Source organism: Alligator mississippiensis, chromosome 5 (genome assembly GCF_030867095.1).
Source record: "Alligator mississippiensis isolate rAllMis1 chromosome 5, rAllMis1, whole genome shotgun sequence".
In the NCBI taxonomy this organism is placed as follows: Eukaryota; Metazoa; Chordata; order Crocodylia; family Alligatoridae; genus Alligator; species Alligator mississippiensis.
The window spans coordinates 104,108,854-104,124,985 of NC_081828.1; the positions used below are offsets into that span (position 1 = coordinate 104,108,854).

The following is a 16,132-nucleotide window of genomic DNA, read 5'->3' on the forward strand; positions in this document are numbered from 1 at the left end:
CTTTTTGTATGGAGGGCATGCTGGGGTGGGATGGGCTTCACCTGTCCCCTAAGGGCAGATATATCTTTTCCTCTAGGTTGGCTGATCTTGTACAGCGGGCTTTAAACTAGCTTCGCTGGGGGAAGGGGGTGCTTTGAGTGGAGTGAAGAGAATGCTTCACCAGCATGCAGGGTGACAAGAGGAAGGGAAGCCCAGGTAAGCATCAACATCCTTGGAGTAGGGGGCCACAACTGTCCTGGGAGTGGGAGGAAGGAACGTGCACCCTCAGGAGTTCTGGGAGTGGTGGGCCACAACTGTCCTGGGAGTGGGAGGAAGGAACGTGCACCCTCAGGAGATCTGGGAGTGGTGGGCCACAATTGTCCTGGAAGTGGAGGGAGGCACATGCACCCTTAGGAGACCTCAAGTGCCTCTACGTTAATGCTCCTAGTATGGGGAGTAATCAGGAGGAACTGTGCCTCTTGATTGTAAGTAAGAACCCAGGCATAGTAGGGCTCACAGAAACCTGGTGGGACCCTCCGCATGACTGGACAGCAGGCATTCGGGGACCTTCAACTTATCCAGGAAGTGCACAGCCCCACTAGGGGTAATGCCTTGCTGGACCTGGTCCTGGCCACGGGGGATGACCTGGTGAGGGGACTGCAGGTCCTTGACCACCTGGGCAATAGCGATCATCACCTGCTGGATTTCACTATCCAACGCAGGGCGTCAAGGGCTTACACCAAAGCTAATGCCTTTGACTTCAGAAGGGCCAACTTCAATGAGCTTAGGAGACTAGTGGGGGAGGCACTGAAGGCCAAGAAGGTAGAGAAGATAGGAGTCCATGAGGGATGGTCATACGTTAAGGGGGCAATCCTCCAGGCCCAAAGGATAACAGTCCCTTAGAGAAGCAAGGGGGTAAGAGTGCTCAGAAACCCCCTTGGCTCAGCAAGGGCATTCAGCAATACCTGAGGACTAAAAGGGGGGTGTACAACCAGTGGAAGGGAGGAACTATCATGAAGGAGGGGTACTCCTCCTCAGCCTGTGAGTGTAGGAAGGCTATTAGGAAGGCCAAGGTAGAGATGGAATTCAGGTTAGCGTCCAGGATTAAGGACAACAGAAAGTCCTTTTTCAAGTACGTTGGGAGCAAGAAGAGGGCACCAGGAAACGTAGGGCCCCTGCGAGACACAAACGGTAATCTTGTGGCTACGCCAGGCAAGAAAGCTGATATTTTTAACAGTTTCTTTGCCTCTGTTTTCTTGAACAGGGACTGGGACCTCCCACCTACCAGAGTTGGGACAATCTCGGGGATAGCTCTGTCAGGCCTTCAGTCAGCACAGGTGTAGTTAGGGATCTTCTGGAAGGGCTAGACATTTTTAAATCTGCAGGTCCAGATGCCTTCCACCCAACGGTGTTGAGGGAGCTCACAGGTATCATCGCGGAGCCCTTGGCCCAGCTGGATGAGCATTCATGGTCATCTGGCCAGGTGCTGGGGGATTGGAAACTGGCTAATGTGGTCCCAATTTTCAAGAAAGGGAGGAGGGAGGACCCACGTAACTATAGGCCTATAAGCCTCACCTCAGTGCTCGGAAAGATCTTGGAGAGCATCATAAAGGAGCACATCTGTGGGGGGCCAGCAGGGGAGATCATGTTCAGGGGCAACCAGCATGGGTTCATCAAATCAGGTCCTGCCTGAACAACCTAGTTGCCTTTTATGACCAGGTGACTAAATCCTTGGATGATGGTGTCGCCATGGGCGTAGTCTTTCTAGACTTTAAGAAGGCCTTTGACACCGTCTCTCACCCCATCCTCATCAATAAATTAAGCAACTGTGGCATTGATGCCTACATAGTTGAATGGGTAAAAAATTGGCTAATGGGGTGTGTGACGGGCCAGTAGGGGGCACTCCTGCGTTGAGCCGCCCACCTCCCTGCGCCCGCCCACCTTCCAGGCTCTGAGTGCCTCCCTTGGGGTGCCTCCCGTCCGGCCGACCCCTTCCCTGGAGCACACCCGCTAGCCTGGGGTTCCTGCTGCCACCATCCAAGGCTCTGGACTCACTTCTGGCTCTGCGCGCCGTGGAGAACACAGGCCTGATAGTCCAATAGGTACTATACCCAATACAAGCACTTGGGGCATTTCCCCAAGTCAGGGGCTTATTAGGAAGCCTCCCTTAGTCCACCGACCTAAGGGGCCTCCTCGGCATAATTTAGACCCACCCCTCAATAAGTCTCCCACACCGGTCACAAAGGAGAACTTTGTTGATTACAGGGGGTAGGGCGGAAACAGGGTAAAAGGTATAGCAGTATCATAGAAATCTTACAGGAATATCAAAGGAATCCCATAGAGCAAACCAGGGTGGCTAAGGTAGCCGTTTAAACACGCATCTGAGTTACTGAAGCTAAATATCTAATCGGATCTCGAGTAGCTTACTCACTCGCATCTTCCAGAGGTAGTTGGAGTTTCCTCTGGAGGCAGGGCGCTCTTGGAGCATGCGGTGATGAGGAGAGAGCCAGGTTCAGATTCCCCTGGATGACCGCATGGCTAAAGGCTGCCTTCTTCCTGGCCCGGGCCCTTAAATAACCTCTCTGACCTCAGCAGCCCGGTCCAATCGTAGCTGCCAATACTGGCCCCAAACCGACCAATCTACCACGCATCCCTGGCTACCTGGGCCCGCGCACATGGCCGGGTCTTTCCCCCCTGCCCAGGTGACCAGAGCCTCGCCTCCCAGGCACCAGGCTTTTGTCATGCAGACAAGGTGGGAGATCCCCACCCTGAGGGATTCAACACCAGCCTCTCAGGCTGGCAGAGACAGATCTCTGGAGAGGGGCACCGGCAGGGGCATTTCTGCCACAGGGTGCACCCAGAGAGTAGTGGTGGATGGGTTGTACTCAACCTGGCAAGATGTGAGCAGTGGGGTACCCCAGGGCTCAGGGCCCGCATTGTTTAATATCTTCATCAGTGACTTGGACGAGGGAGTGGAAAGCACTCTGTCCAAGTTTCCTGATGACACTAAGACGTAGGGTGTGGTGCACACAGTTGAAGGGAGAGAGAGGCTGCAACTAGATTTAAACAGTCTACAAAAGTGGGCAGACGAGAATAGGATGGGGTTCAGTATAGACAAATGCAGGTTGCTGCACCTTGGGAGAAGGAATCCACAGCATACATAAAGGCTAGGGAGTTCCCTTCTTGAAAGCACAGATGCGGAAAGGGATGTTGGACTCATTATTGACTCCAAGATGAACATGAGCCGCCAATGCCAGACCGCAGTCAGCAAGGCCAGGCGTATTTTGTCATGCATCCAAAGGTGCATCTCAAACCAGTCCAGAGAGGTGATACTCCCCCTCTATGCGACTTTGGTCAGGTCACAGTTGGAGTACTGCCTCCAGTACTGGGCACCTCACTTCAAGAGGGATATGGCCAGCTTGGAGAGGCTTCAGAGGAGGGCCATCTGCTTGGTGAGAGGGCAGCAGGACAGGCCCTACAAGGAGAGACTGAAGGACCTGAACCTGTTCAGCCTCAGCAAGAGGAGGCTGAGGGGGGACCTGGTGGCTGCCTACAAACTCATCAGGGGAGATCAATAGCAAATAGGTAGAGCCCTTTTCTCCCCAGCACCACCTGGGGTGATGAGGAACAATGGTGATAAGATGATGGAGAATAGGTTTAGATTAGAGATCGGAAGGCAATTTTTTTTACAGTTAGGGTGGCCAAAATCTGGAACCAACTTCCCAAGGAAGTGGTCCTCACCCCTACCTTCAGCAAATTCAAGAGAAGGTTGGATGATCACCTGTCTGAGGTTTTGTGAATCCAGCATTCATTGCTGCCTGTGGCAGGGGGTCAGGCTAGATGATCTGTTCAGGTCCCTCCTGACCCTAGCTACTATGAAACTATGAAATGGCTAAGGAAATTCAACATCTCACTGACTCTCACAATATGCATGCTTTCTTCAGTACCACCAAAGCCATCTATAGTCCAAGCACTCAGGGACCAGTTTTTTTGAGACCTAAGGATGGAGGAGACTGGATCAAGGAAAGGGGAGCCATCAATGCCTGCTAGAAGGAGCATTTTGAAGACCTTCTCAGTTGAGACTGTTGTTGACCAGTGTTTTCAACTACATCCTGCAACACCCAGTCAGAGAACTCCTCCAACCTTTGACAACGTGAGGAAAGCCAACACGCAGATGAAAAATGACAAGGCATCTGGAGCAAATTGAATCTCCATGGAAATATTCAAGCAGGGGGGAAGAGGAGCTCACATCACAACGTTATGCCTTCATCTTAAGGATGTGGAATGATGAGGGAATCCCAGCCAACCTCAGGAATGCTAGGATTATGACAATCTTCAAAAAAGGAAATAAGTCCAACTGTGGAAACTACAGAGGGTTTGCCTTGCTGTCCATCTCCTGAACCATCTCTTTCTACTTGCTGAAGAGCTCCTCCTGGAATCTCAGTATGGGTTTAGAGCATCTAGAGGAAAAACTGGCATGATCTCCACAGCTTGCCACCTGGAGGAGAAATGCTGGGAACAACATAAGCAGACAAGGTTCTTTGGGTGAAAAACATAAGCCTCTTTACATGACATTCTTAAACTTCATGAAAGCTTTCAAATTTGTCAGCTGAGAAATGTTGTGAAGGATCCTTCTGAAGTATGAATGTCCAGTGAAATTTGTAACCATCCTCTGCCTACTCCATGATGGTATGAGAAAGGTGGTTCTCAGTAATGGATCTATCACAGATCTCTTTGAGGTTAAACCAGGAGTTAAGCAATACTGGGTCATCACTCCAACACTCTTCTTTATATTCCTTGCCACAGTGCTACATCTGGCCACCAACAACCTTCCAGCTAGAGTGGAGCCAAACTACCGAATGGACGGTAACCTGTTTAACCTCAACTGGCTCCAGTCCAAAACAGGCTGACATCAATGAAGAAATCCACTGTTGCCTCAAATGCCTTTGGACACCCAAAGAGATGGGTGTTCAAAGATCACAGTAATATCAGATCCAAAATCAAGCTCATGGTTTATCAAGCAGTCCCAATCCCAACCTTGGTGTACATAATTGAGACATGGACAACATACAGGAGACGTCTAAAATTTTTGGACAAACACCATCAATGCTGCCTGCAGAAGATCCTCTGAATCCAGTGAAAAGACAGCTGCACCAACCTCTACCTGCAAGCAAACACCACTGATGTGATGATCATCCAACATGAACTCTGTTGGGCTGGCCATGTCATTCGGATACCCAACTTTAGACTTCCAAAGCAATCTTATTCTCCCAGCTCACCCAAGGTGTGCACTCAGGAGAAGGGCAGAAAAATTGTTTCAGGGATGTCCTCAAGGCCAACTTAAAAAAAAATACAACATCGATGTCACTTTGTGGAAGACTATCGCCCAAAACCACCCCAAATGAAGGAAGAGTCTACTGCGGGGATCTCAGTTCTTTGAAACCTCACAAAAACAACAGGAAATAGAAAAGCGGGAGCAGCAGAAACAGCATGTTGCCAACCAAATCAAGAATCCAATGCCACCTGCCCCACAAAGAAACACACGTCTGAGCTGCAGCAGAGTCTGTCAATCCCAGATAGGCCTCATCAGCCATCAGACACACAGATAAGACACGCATGGGAGACAATCATCCTTGACTGCAGTGGACTGTTGAAGAAGAAGAATGTATTTTTCATGTATTGATAAACTGGATGTCCACAAACTAGATATACATCATCTACTACACTGTGTTAGATTCCACAGACCATCACATCCACTTCAATGCATATAACCAGTATGCTTTCTACTGTATAAATAGCTCAACATGCCTACATTAAGATATGAGGTTATCTAACATGTAAGTTACCTGATTAAGCAAGTTTACATTTCTAGTAATAAAGAATTTCTTGGGGGTTAATAAGAATGAAATATAAAATGTATTGAGTAAGCAAACATTTCAAAGTTATCCACAGCTAAATCTCTAATCTGTATGGTTCATTCTTTTGTTTTCTTTAGTGGTTTAATACTTAGTTAAGGAAATATTGATGAATATTTTACTGTATCTACATGAAGAAATATCTTCTTAGAAGCTAGTATTAAGACAGTTGTGGCTTGCATTATTTTAAAGAGGCTTATAAAATATTAATGGATGTATGGAAAAGGAAATGTAAAAATAGGAATGTTATAACTTGGCTCTCATATTTAACCATACACCCACCACGAAAGAAAAATAAAAGCAGCAAAACTAATCATTCCTCCCTCTAGTTTTCCAAATTGTTCAATACAAACATGTTTGATGTCCACAGTTGCAATGGTATCACAAAGAGTCTTTAACATAGTGTTTGAAAATTCAGCTTTCAGTGATACTCTGCATGTAACATCTGCCTAAACCTGGAGTTATTCCTTTGGAGTCAACTGATTCTAACTCTTCTAATTTTTAAGTCTTCTTACTCTTAGGATGTGTAAACAAGTTACATTTTTCATGTGATGAGGCCCCTGAAAGCACTCTGAAGCTCTAACACAAACTTTCACAGATGCTCCAGTAGGGGGAGAAGGAAGGAAGTTGAGTGGACAGCCTGGGATGCTGCTGGAGCACCCCCACTTGCTGGCCTGGGCCAGTGCCAGCAGGCTCCAAGCACCCTGTCACTTGCCTGTTGCATTCATTGGTGCTTTAACTCATGGCACTTTGTGTAAAGCACCATAGTTAGAATGCCTGCTTTACTCAGGTGCTTTAAGCACAGAACCTCCCAGGGCAAAGTTAACATGTTATTAGCAAAATACCTATTTAAATGTACACAAAACATGAAGATGAAAAATGTCATCACATTATTCCATACTAATTATTATTATGCAAGTACAGGTTGTATTTCTCATGAGAATCAATTCCATAGCACATGCAATAGTTACATAGGTATGTGTGTGTGTGTGTGTGCGCGCGCGCGCGCGCATTATATATTATATACACATACTTTAGACTCAGACTCAGACCCGCAAACAAGAAAAAAAAACAACTATTTTTTTGAGCTAATTGTATACGTTTCTAATTCCCAATGTACTTAGGATAGTACACATCCAAAAGCTGATACATTTCTTATTTCAGGAAAATGTTTGCCACTTCCAGGGCATCTGATATATTTCTCAACTTTAACTTGTAGGATCTTAAGATACCTCTGCATGACAAAACTCATTCAAAATAAGAATGTAAGTATACAGCATTACAAAAAACTAGAACTCTTGGTTCCAAAATGATACCTTTCATTAGACCAACTGGAACATTGCAAGAAAATTGTCCTTTGCTGCAAGCTTTCAGAATCCAAGTCCCTTCGTCAGGCTCTGGGGAAAGTATAGATGGTACAAGATGGTAAGAAGTCTCCACCAGTTGGAAATAAACTTCATTTTTGCACAGAGGCAGCTGGAGATGGAAGGCTGTCTCTCTGGGTCCATGAAAGTGTCTTTGTGAGCTGTGCTGAGTAGCTCTTTGATGTGATGATCTATTTCCTACCTACAGGGATTTTTTTACTAACTTGTACCATCTATTCTTTCCCCAGAGCCTGACGAAGGGACTTTGATTCTAAAAGCTTACAGAAAAGGACAATGTTATTGCAATTTTCCAGTTGGTCTAATAAAAGGTATCATTTTGGAACCAAGAGTTCTAGGTTTTTGTATGTCTTTTTGTCTCAGACCAACATGGCTACCAAGTACACCCCTGAAACATGGAAGATGCCGAATTTTAGCCCATTTTTGAGTTTTAAAACTTAACTGCAGAACAACAAGGATTTTTTTTTACCTCCCTGCCTGCCATCTGACACCTCCAGGGAAGGAATTCTACCTGATCAACACATCAAAGAGCTACTCAGCACATCTCACAAAGACATTCTCATGGACCCAGAGGGACAGCCTTCCATCTTCAGCTCCCTCTGTGCAAAAATGAAGTTTATTTCCTACCTATGGAGACTTTTTACCATCTTGTAACATCTATACTTTTCCCAGAGCCTGATGAAGGGACTTTGATTCTGAAAGCTTCCAGAAAAGGACAATTTTATTAGACTAACTGGAAAATGGCAAGAAAAGGTATCATTTTGGAACCAAAAGTTCTACTTTGTGTATGTATTTTTGTCTCAGACCAACACAGCTACCAAGTACACCCCAGTATATGGCACTGTAATACAGGATGGTCATTTGATAGGCTGAAATTTTATATAAAGAGAACAATGAATTTCTGGTATAGTGGTAACATCATGCTGTATGCCTACAGCAAAAATAAGTGATAGCAATGAAAAAAAATAGCATCAATAATTCTTTGTGGCCCGACATGGTCTTACAGCTCCTCAATGTCTCCAAGTGCTCCAAGGCTGAATATCATAACTTAAAGTAGTACAATATACTTTCATCTGCACAAATATCATTACAGCACTGCTGGTTAACAAAGTATGAAAATGTAATGTTGCTTTCGATCCATTTTCAGCATTCCTATATGTTTAATATCTTCTCCCTATCACATGCACTGCATTGAGATTTTCAAGAGTGACGATCTAATTCTAAACAATTTGAGTTCTTTCTTCATTCTCTTTGGTGACCACAAAATATAAAATGAGAATGGAGAAAGCAAAAAAGATTTTTAGAAGGGGAAAAAAAAAAAAAGAGTTAAAATATTGTTGGCACATTTCTTAGTTTTTCTTGAAGTATATAGAAGGCATTCACTGGAGCTGCTAATTCATGGAATGTGTATTTTATCTTTACAAACTACACCTTTGTATCTCCAGGTCTCTGTACACAAGAATAGGAGTACCACCCACAGTCAGAGGGTAAGGACTGAATGCAAGCTGAAATGTGCACCACAAGAATTCTCCTGAGGATTGATATAGCAAATGCTTAGGCAAATGCTTATAGCAAAGGCACTGATTGGATTGATACTGTGTTTGCATGCATGTATATGAGAGAAAAAAAAGACAAGAACTAGAGAAGCTGAAAGACAATGCAGCAGTGAAGTAATGCACACATTGACATAAGCCCTAGTAGGCTTAGCCTTAAGGAACGGTTGAATTTTCAGAGAAATGCTAGCTGAAAGGGATTTGCAACTAGCAAAGAAACACTTTCTTCTCATCTGATTTCTCCCATATACAGGCAAACAGGATACTAAACATTCTTTATAAATAAACAGGACTGCAGCAGAAATACCTGACTATCATCAATTTCTCTTCCTAAACAGAAACAACTATAGGGCCTGAAACTCTGGATAACTACTCAAGTAAAAATGGAGAGCAGTATTTAAGGAGCAGATGAAACAGCTATAGGAAACAAGTATTTCTTTACTGAATAAAGAGCAAGTAGAATCAGTAGCAGTTGCAGTTCTGATGCTATAAATAAAGCAGAAAGACTGAAGGGTATGTGGATGTTCAAGAATTAAAGGACAGGGTAAATCCAAAAGCTCCACTTACTCATTTCCCTTTAAATACATTGAGAATTTCACAGTTTCTTCCTTCAGAAAGCATAACGGGTATAATATGCAATTACCATGCAATAAAAGAAGAAATTTGGTTATTGTGAAATTTACCAACCTAAAAAACTAGCAAACAAAGAAAAAAAAAAAAAGAATTACTTACCCAATTAAGTCAGTTGGATTTTGGCTGTTGAGTATAATAGAGTTGAGTTCATTCAAATTGTTTAAAAAAAAAAAAAAAAATTCTGAGAATTGCCAAAGAAAAATTCCATTAAAAGTTTATTGAATGAAACAAAGACAAAAATATATACGACAAAATTTGCTTCACCAGCCTACTGATTCTTCAGTCATAAAAACACACTTACAGAGTTCCAGCTCTATCCCCTTTGCACTAGTACATTGGTACCAAAGGAACACAAGGTGGCCAGCAGTAGCCAGATGCTAAACTTCTGTGGGAGTAGAATTCACAATCTCTCTGCAGGAAGATGAATTCCCTACCCCATCTCACCCATGTTGGTAGAGGATCTTGGAAAATGGAAGGTGTAGAACAGGTCTTAAGAGAGACTTGAGAAACAGCAAGGCTGTGCTCCATCAACGTGTATAAATCCTAAGGGCTAGGACAGCTGGAGCTGTAAATTGAGAAATCATACCTGAGGGCCCCAGCCCATTCACTTTGTCAAAATGTCTTCACTTGCACTGTGTACAAACAAAATTTTATGCATCTTGCCTACTACTAAACTAGAGTGGGCTAGCACAGACAGAGGCACCCCAGAAAAGAGTGACCAGGTGAAGAGCGGTTGACTGCAATGGGAGACTGCTGAGTGCTTTTAATTATTTTTGTTTATCTCCATGTAAATTTGATTTGTCTCATTTATTATAATTTCACTTAAAACTGGAGTCTTAGATTTAGCATTTTAGCCTCCTCAATTAAATCCTTAAAATAAAAGTTCTTTAAACCCTGGTTTAGCATATATTTTCTCTAAAATTTAGATCCCTGAGCTTTGTTTGTTTGTTTTGATCTATCTTAAATTAGGAGAAGAAAAATTCTAATCTAAATTTGAGATTATGAAACCTATTTAGTTTGAATTATTCATAAATTTAGAGAGAATGTTACATGCTTGTAACCAGTTTCACAGCATCAATTGAGACTTTTTTAAAAGAAAACTTAGATTAATACTTATAGATGCTGAGGTAGTTTTAAACTCCTTTTTAGAACAAAATGAGCTAATCTTTAAACCCTTGCTAAAAATTTTCAGGTAAAATTTAGATTAAGAGTTTAGTGGTTTCTAATTCTAGATAGAAGGTAATATACATCATTATATACAGCAATTCTTTGCTACTCCCTTGGATCACCCTTCATCATTCATGGTTCATTTCTGTATTAAGTCTATTAAAAAATGCCCCACAGAAATAAAAAGGAAGAAAAAAACAATTCTTAAACTAACATGGTGATATCACTGGCCTTATCCCAGGGCAGACCCTACAATGAGAGGCTACGGGACTTGAACCTGTTCAGCCTTCACAAGAGAAGGCTGAGGGGGGACCTGGTGACTGTCTATGAACTCACTAGAGAGGACCAGAAAGGTTTGAGGGAGACCTTGTTTCCCCTAGCGCCCCCTGGGATAACAAGGAATAACGGCCACAAGTTGTTGGAGAGTAGGTTTAGATTAGACATCCATAAGAACTACTTCACAGTAAGGGCGGCTAGGATCTGGAACCAACTTCCAAGGGAAGTGGTGCTGGCTCCTACCCTGGGGGTCTTCAAGAAGCAGCTTGATGCCTACCCGACTGGGGTCAATTGAGCCCAGTTTTCCTCCTGCCCAGGCAGGGGGTCGGACTTAAAGATCTACAAGGTCCCTTCCAACCCTACTTCTATGATTCTATGATATTTTAGTAAATTAGTGTTAAAAAGAAACAACAACAACAACAAAATCCCCACAAAACACCTCAGGGTTAAAATAAACAAGAAATGTAAATCTATGAATATATGGAAATTAAGTGCTGCAATAAAAAATTAAGTGATATTAATGTTAATCACAAACATGTTCTATATTACCCATGCATAATAAATGTATTTTTCATCATTGAACACCAAACTTGAAATGCCTTGCTTATACGGCCAAAATTCCGTAGACTCAAACACGGTCCCATTAAAAATAATTACAAATTCCTATTTAGACAGTACCATTTTGAGGGCAACTACTACCTATGCTTCACTAAATGCCAACCCTGTGATATAAACAGGGATTTCAGACCCAGCAGCATCATAACTGAGTAGTAAAAACCAAGCAAAGATATTTCCATGTATAAACCTTGCATCTCCAACTCATGAAATCAAAGCCTTTATTTTTAAAAAAGCAACCATTAATATTATGACAGACCATATTTTGTACAGAGAACAAGTATGCATGAAATACTATATTAAAGAGAATGTTCATAGTAAATATTTTTCATTCAATTGTTTGCAGACCTTCTCCCCAGTTTATCATGGTCATATGCATAAGATCTTTTGCCTAAATCCAAAATTCCATGCATTCAGAAATTAAAAAAAAAAATAAATAAAAATAACCTTAATTCTAAATTTCCTTTGTATAATATTTTGGTGTTGTTTTTCTAACCTCCAGTGTTTTTGAAAGACTACTTTACTATATACTAAGCAACTTTACTACATAGTAACATAATTTTCTATAACCAATGAACTCTTGCTTTTATGATCCAGTCACAGATATCCCTCCTATCTAAAGTCCTCAGGACTTAAGCCCACAATATGACTGTGAAATTGATTTTGCAATAATTTAACAAATGTTGATCACTGTAAAAGACAAGTTCAATGATGGAGACCCATTTCCTTCCTCACAAGATTAGAGTAACTCCCACTGGGCACATCTACATGTTAATGAATGTGCCTTTGCTACTCCACATTAAGTTTAGTACTTCTAATATGAGGTACTAGATAAAGATGCAGTAGTTGTGCTAATGCACAGTGGCAAAGGCAAACTTTTTTTTGTGTATGTGACGCTTAATGTGCAGTAGACTAATTCTACGGCACATTAGCACAGTTTTTGCCATAATGTGTTAATGCACAGTAGAACAGTCCACTGCACATTAAGGCATGTCACGTAGACGTGCCTACTGTCCATAGTAAAAATTGTTCTTATTCTAATAAAGTGAAACTAGCTCTCACTCCTGTTTTCTAATCACAAAACTATTCTACATAGATGTGTATGTTTATATTTAGAACCGATTGAAATTTTCTGTTGCAAAATGTTGTTTCACTGAAATCACAGTTTCCATGAGAATATGTTAATTTTGAACCAAAAAAAAAATGATTTTAAAATGTCTCATTTTGTTTGGATACTGCTTCTTGTTTCTGATTTTTAGAGTATATTACACAGTAATTATAACACTATTGTTGCTTTAAAAAGTTAAAATCAAAGCAAAATATTTCAATCTTATCAAAACAGAAAGTTTTAATCGACTGGAAATGTATTAGATATGAATTTTCCTTTAATTTCTTATGGTGCAATTAGGAAGTCTGTTTCAAGCCTTAATTATAAAAAATGTTAATATAGAATATTTAAGGTGAAGAATTGGAGCCATTTTTATAAAAACATAACCATATCAAAACATGATATATAAAGAACAAAATATTATAAAGAACATAAAAGCACATTTTGGGGTACAAGCTGTGATTATCTACATAAATATTTCAGTGACCTCCCTCAATGTCTCCACCCACTACGTTTTGCTTAGGAGGACAGAACTAAGTCTTATGCTGTGTCTCCATTTTTCAATAGATTTTTATCTCCCAACTTCAGCAAAATGAGTGTTTTTTTTTATGGTCCTCTTGTGTTAGATGTAGCATAGCAACTGGGTGGCATAAAGCTCCTTATACTAATCTTTAAGTGAAGCAGATAGCTTCTCCATGGTGAACATGTACCATATTCTCTCTGTCCATTCTCCCTTGTTTGACACCATTGGCCATTTCCATGTTCTAATTATCACACTGCTAGCTGCTGAGAGGAGGTGGATGCATAGAGGTTTGTAGTGATGCACAGTTAGAGACCTGAGAAGTATCCTGACAAGGAAAGTTATGGATGATGGGGAAGCAACAAGCCAGTAAAAAACTTAAGTTTTAAGAGTAACCTTGGCATTGTGTCTGGTATATCTTATTTTACCCTGTTTCACATCTGTCTAAAGAACACATTAAGCAATAAAAAAGTAATACAAGGCAGTGAGATCACAAAAATGCCCACAATATAAAAGACTAAGATGAAACATTAAGACCCCTGACAGATTTTAATTTAACTGTGGTATATAATCTGAGGAATTTTATTCCACTTCCCAACAATCATGCACCCTGCCATATCAGATGTTCAGGGTCTGGGATGGTAGGACATACAATTTTGGGAATCTGAGATTCTTTTGAGGGAATTACTCTGATCTCTTTGCAAGTCTTCCAGGGCTTGGGGAACCCATTACACTTGCAGGAGTAGCTCCCCAGTGCCAGGTATCCTCCATGCCTGGATCTTAAAGGACATGACAGGAAGCCAGCACTGAGGAATCAGCCACCAGCCCATGCCAGACTGCCTGAACAATCTTTACACTGGCCAGCATGCAGAAAACAGTTCCCTGATCCTAAGGAGCTGCCCACACACCTGGACCTTTAAAGGGCATGGCAGGAAGCCTAACCTAAGGAACTACTCCCTGATACTGAACTGCACATGAGCCCGTTAAAATAGCTGGTGCACAGGGATCCCAAGATTGAGAGGTGCTCCTGGGTTACGTGTATTAGGAACGTTAAGGCTTGGGACAGAAGATACACATAAACCAGTTTAAGTGATCAGAAACTCATTTAAATCCATAACGGAACATAAGTTCAGTGCACATAAGTTTCAAAATGGCTGTAACAGAAGGGACGGCAGGGTCGCCATGCTAGCCCTTGCCGCCTCCTCTACTGTGCCAAGCTTCGGACTTGCATCCTCCTATTCTCCTGCTCCGGGTGTCCGGCATGTCTCGGCCTTGCGGGCCTTCTCTATACACCACCCTTCTCACCGGGCTCTTCCCTCTGCAAGGCTGCCCTCCTCACCGGGCTCTTCTTTGGAGCTGGGTTCTGTACCACCGAACTCCGTGCCCTCACTGGGGCTGGGGTCCTCACTCTACCGTGAGTCCCCTATGAGGCCTCCTCCATCCCCTTATAGCCTCACCCAAACCACCGGTGTAACAATAGCAAACACAAACAACAACATAAACACAAGCCCCTGGGCTACAACGCAAACATAAGCCTCCAGCTATAACTAGGCTCAGGCCTACTGGGTTTTCTCTCCTACCGCGGTGACCAACGCTGCTCTGGCATTCAGGTTCTCTCTCTTCTGGCTAGGAGCTTCCTCATCCTTAGCTGTTGGTAAACCCCCCCCCCAACCTACTGCCTGTGGTTTATATAGGCCAGGCCCTGCCCCTTCTTTCAGCTGGCTAGGCAGGTGTAACCCATTAGCCCCCTTTTGTTGCCTTGGCGGCCGGCATCTGACGGGCCTTCCTGGCTCTCGCAGTAGCAGGCACCTTAGTGTCCTGCTACAATGGCCAGAACTAATTTAAGATAAACCTCGCTGAATATAGTATTAGACTTAACTTCTGTCCCAGGCCTTTTCCTGGTTTAAGTTAAAGCAGAGTCCCCCAGCATTCTGGCATTCTCTGCAGCCCTAGGCTGAGCTGTGTGTACTCTCTGCTCCAAGAGCAGGGCTGGTCCTGCCCCTCTGCTCTCTAGCTGGGGGTGGGGGCATGGCTAGTATGCCTGAGTGAATAGGAATTCGATTCAGATTTGGCCAATTCAGAGAACTGTGATTCGATTCAGATCACTGCTCTGAATCAATTAGGCCAAATTAGCTTTGGAAGATTTGGTGCTGATTTGGACAGATCCAGTGATTTGGATAAGGCAAGGAGAGGAAGGTACAGCCAGGCAGCTGCTCCGGCTGTGCCTGCCTCTCCCTGGGTAGGGAGATCCGTGGGAGAAGCCCCCATGGCTGCCCTGCCTGGCCCCAGCCTAGTCCCAGAATTTTTAAAAAAATAGCCCCCCCCCCCAATAGCCCCACACTCATCAACTGCAGCAGCGGTGATCAGGGGCCTCTGGGCACTCGTGGCAGAGTCCTCCCTCCCTCCCCCCCCCAACGCAGCGCGGGGCAGTGGCGGCCAGTTGGGATCACCCCACCCCCTCTTGGCACGGGTGCAGCGCAGCTCAGCAGAGCACCATGCTGTCTGGGAGCTGGGGCCACTGGGATTAAGTGCTGCTGGGCTCCGGCTGACAGCTGGAGCCGCCCCAGCTCCCAGACAGCACATGGCACCCTGCCGAACCATGCTGCACCCGCGCCATGGGGCAGCTGCTACATGGGTGCCAGGAGGTGGGGGCAATCCCCACTTCTCCCCCACAGTGCAGGGGGGCTCTTCCATGAGTCCTCAGAGGCCCCAATCACTGCTCCTGCAGCCAGTGAGTGCAGGTTTTTGGTTGTTTTTTTTTTTAAAGTGTGGTAGGCTGGAGCCAGGCAGAGGGGGCATCAGGGAGTGGGGGCTGTGTGGGAGGGCTCTGCCACATGGCCCAAGAGCTCCCACAACCCCTGCTACAGCTGGTGAGTATGGGAATTGTTTTATTTTTTTTTTAAGTGCCAGGAGCCTGGGCCGGGCAGGGGATGGGGCCAGGCAGGGCAGCCATGGTGTAGTACAAATACGCTAGATTTTAGACA

At 43.7% G+C, this 16,132-nt stretch overlaps 1 protein-coding gene across 1 annotated transcript in view; it reads right to left on the reverse strand.

Moving 5' to 3' along the window:
* CDH18 (cadherin 18) overlaps positions 1-14,820 on the reverse strand; it is a 445,884-nt gene extending 431,064 nt beyond the window's left edge. The window contains exon 1 of the mRNA XM_059728627.1: positions 14,729-14,820. The gene's annotated coding sequence lies outside the window, so the exon portion shown is untranslated. The remainder of the gene's footprint in view (positions 1-14,728) is intronic.
* Positions 14,821-16,132: the final 1,312 nt, after the last annotated feature.